The sequence below is a fragment of the Bos javanicus genome, chromosome 17 (assembly GCF_032452875.1).
Source record: "Bos javanicus breed banteng chromosome 17, ARS-OSU_banteng_1.0, whole genome shotgun sequence".
Taxonomy (NCBI): domain Eukaryota; kingdom Metazoa; phylum Chordata; class Mammalia; order Artiodactyla; family Bovidae; genus Bos; species Bos javanicus.
This window is the reverse complement of record NC_083884.1, coordinates 14440570-14444176: the sequence shown is the minus strand read 5'-3', so window position 1 is coordinate 14444176 and position 3607 is coordinate 14440570. Positions and strand designations below refer to the sequence as shown.

The 3607-nt window shown below is 42.4% G+C and overlaps 1 non-coding gene across 1 annotated transcript; it reads left to right on the top strand.

Moving 5' to 3' along the window:
• Positions 1-3066: 3066 nt before the first annotated feature.
• Positions 3067-3139, top strand: TRNAG-UCC (transfer RNA glycine (anticodon UCC)). Its single transcript has one exon. It is a non-coding gene; the product is annotated as a tRNA-Gly (tRNA).
• The last annotated feature ends 468 nt before the right edge of the window (positions 3140-3607 follow it).

The following is a 3607-nucleotide window of genomic DNA, read 5'->3' as shown; positions in this document are numbered from 1 at the left end:
CTGTATAATAGGCTCCAGTTTCATCCACCTCATTAGGACTGATTCAAATGTTTTCTTTTTAATGGTTGAGTAATACTCCATTGTGTATATGTACCACTGCTTTCTTATCCATTCGTCTGCTGATGGACATCTAGGTTGCTTCCATGTCCTGGCTATTATAAACAGTGCTGCGATGAACATTGGGGTACACGTGTCTCTTTCCCTTCTGGTTTCCTCAGTGTGTATGCCCAGCAGTGGGATTGCTGGATCATAAGGCAGTTCCATTTCCAGTTTTTTAAGGAATCTCCACACTGTTCTCCATAGTGGCTCACAGCTATTTGTAAGGCCTCCCCAGACAGCCACTTTGCTTTTTTGCATGTCTTTTTCTTGAGGGTGGTCTTGCTCTGTGTCTCCTGTACAATGTCACGAACCTCTATCCATAGTCCATCAGGCACTCTATCTATCAGATCTAGGCCCTTAAATTTATTTCTCACTTCATAAGGGATTTGATTTAGGTCATACCTGAGTGGTCTAGTGGTTTTCCCTACTTTCTTCAATTTAAGCCTGAATTTGGCAATAAGGAGTTCATGATCTGAGCCACAGTCAGCTCCTGGTCTTGTTTTTGCTGACTGTATAGAGCTTCTCCATCTTTGGCTGCAAAGAATATAATCAATCTGATTTCAGTGTTGACCATCTGGTGATGTCCATGTGTAGAGTCTTCTCTTGTGTTGTTGGAATAGGGTATTTGCTATGACCAATGCGTTCTCTTGGCAAAACTCTTTTAGTCTTTGCCCTGTTTAATTCTGTATTCCAAGGCCAAATTTGCCTGTTACCCCAAGTGTTTCTTGACTTCCTACTTTTGCATTCTGGTCCCCTATAATGAAAAGGACATCTTTTTTGGGTGTTAGTTCTAAAAGGTCTTGTAGGTCTTCATAGAACCGTTCAACTTCAGCCTCTTCAGCATTACTGGTTGGGGGCATAGACTTGGATTACTGTGATATTGAATGGTTTGCCTTGGAGATGAACAGAGATCATTCTGTCATTTTTGAGATTGCATCCAAGTACTGCATTTCGGACTCTTCTGTTGACCATGATGGCTACTCCATTTCTTCTGAGGGATTCCTGCCCACAGTAGTAGATATAATGGTCATCTGAGTTAAATTCACCCATTGCAGTCCATTTTAGTTCGCTGATTCCTAGAATGTCTACATTCACTCTTGCCATCTCTTGTTTGACCACTTCCAATTTGCCTTGATTCATGGACCTGACATTCCAGGTTCCTATGCAATATTGCTCTTTACAGCATTGGACATTGCTTCTATCACCAGTCACATCCACAACTGGGTATTGTTTTTGCTTTGGCTCCATCCCTTCATTCTTTCTGGAGTTATTTCTCCACTGATTTCCAGCAACATATTGGGCACCTACGGACCTGAGGAGTTCTTCTTTCAGTATCCTATCATTTTGTCTTTTCATACTGTTCATAGGGCTTTCAAGGCAAGAATACTGAAGTGGTTTGCCATTCCCTTCTCCAGTGGACCACATTCTGTCAGACCTCTCCACCATGACCTGCCCATCTTGGGTGGCCCTACATGGCATGGCTTAGTTTCATTGAGTTTGACAAGACTGTGGTCCATGTAGTTAGACTGACTAGTTTTCTGTGATTATGGTTTCAGTGTGTCTGCTCTCTGATGCCCTCTTGCAACACTTACCGTCTTGGGTTTCTCTTACCTTGGACGTTGGGTATCTCTTCATGGCTGCTTCAGCAAAGCACAGCTGCTGTTCCTTACCTTGGACAAGGGGTATCTCCTCACAGCCACCCCTCCTGACCTTGGACCTGGGGTTGCTCCTCTCGGCTGCCGCCCCTGACCTCGGGCGTGGGGTAGCTCCAACTTTGCCTAATCATCAGTTATCAGATTAAATTTTAGGATGACCTTGCCTAACTCCCCAATTTGGTCCCATTCTCTTAATTTCTAGATCTTTCCCAAGTTTGCGACCATTATTAGCATTTATCATTATAAATGTTCTGTGTCTGTTTGACATCCATCTCAGTGGGCAGAATGTTGCCAATTTTGCTCACACGTGTCTATCCACTGACACGCACAATACTTAGCATAGCATAGTTATTAGCTAAACAGTTGAGTAAATGAATGCTTTACCAAAGAAAGTCTTCCTTCTTTCATAGTTTAAACAAAAAGTGGTCCTGTCTCTCTATGTCAAAATTTCCCATGAGATATGAATGACTGTTTATCAAAGAATAAAGAAGAATTCTGCTAAAGGAAATAAAATCTGGGTCACTGTCCTCATTGCTATAAACTGAATTGAACAAGATACAAGCAACCAGAAAGATAACAAACACAAATAGAAACAAACAAGAAGATATTTCAAATGAGGCCACTGAGCTCACGAAGCATGTTGTTCTAGATGAAAATGTCCACGTAGAGCTGTGATACAGTTAAGGAGTTCAAGTCAAAGTGAAAAACAAATGACTTTATGTGGAATGTTTTGCTTTATGGATCATTTATCTATCCACAGTGACAAAACAAAGATAAAGCCAACATCTTCGAAAAGTTCATTGCTTCATCTACCATATTCTGAGCTGCTGCTGCTGCTGCTGCTAAGTCACTTCAGTCGTGTCCGACTCTGTGCGACCCCATAGATGGCAGCCCACCAGGCTCTGCCGTCCCTGGGATTCTCCAGGCAAGAACACTGGAATATTCTGAGCATGATGAATCAAAGACAATCTTTCGACAAAACAATCCTTTTTTTCATTCTTAATGGTATCAATCTGCGCTTCCCAGGTGGCAAAGAGGCAAAGAATCAGCCTGCCAATGCAGGAGATTCAGGAGAGGCAGATTCGGTCCCTGGGTTGGGAAGATCCCCTAGGGGAGGGCATAGTAACCCACACTAGTATTCTTGCCTGGAAAATTCCATGGACAGTGGAGCCTAGCAGGCTACAGTCCATGGGATCGCAAAGAGTTGTACACACCTGAGCAAATGAGCACACGCATCAAGCTGAAGGTTCTCATACACAGAAAAGCTGAAATGTTCACACATGATCTTCACACAGTAGACCACTCAGGGACCTCCCTAGTGGTCCAGTGGTTAAGACTCTGCACTTCCACTGCAGGGGATGCAGGTTCAATCCCTGGTCAGGGAACTAAGATCCCGCTGGTGCTAAGTGCAGTTCAGAAAGATTAAAAAAAAAAAAAAATCGGCCATTCAGATGAGAGCATTTCAAACTTTCACAAGCTATAGCTTGCTGGAAGAATTTCCCATCCTCTGTCATCACTCGTGTTTTTCACCCACAAACATTGCTTTTCAGCATTATAGAGCTCTTACCCTTTTTTTTAGGAGGATCTGGTTTTTTTTTTTTCTTTAAAATTCATTTACTATTTACACAATGTCATTTGTGTGACGGTAAAATGCCTTAAAATATTATCTCTTCTCTCCTTCTTTCCTCCATCTTCCCATTCACCTCCCTTCATCCCTTTTAACCACCCACACATCAACCTGGGGCATCCTAACGCATTTAATGATCATTTTTCAAATTCATCCCTGTACAAATTGTTACTTCTATAAACACTTAACGAACCTAGCTGATGAAGGGAGGAAATGACCTGCTTTA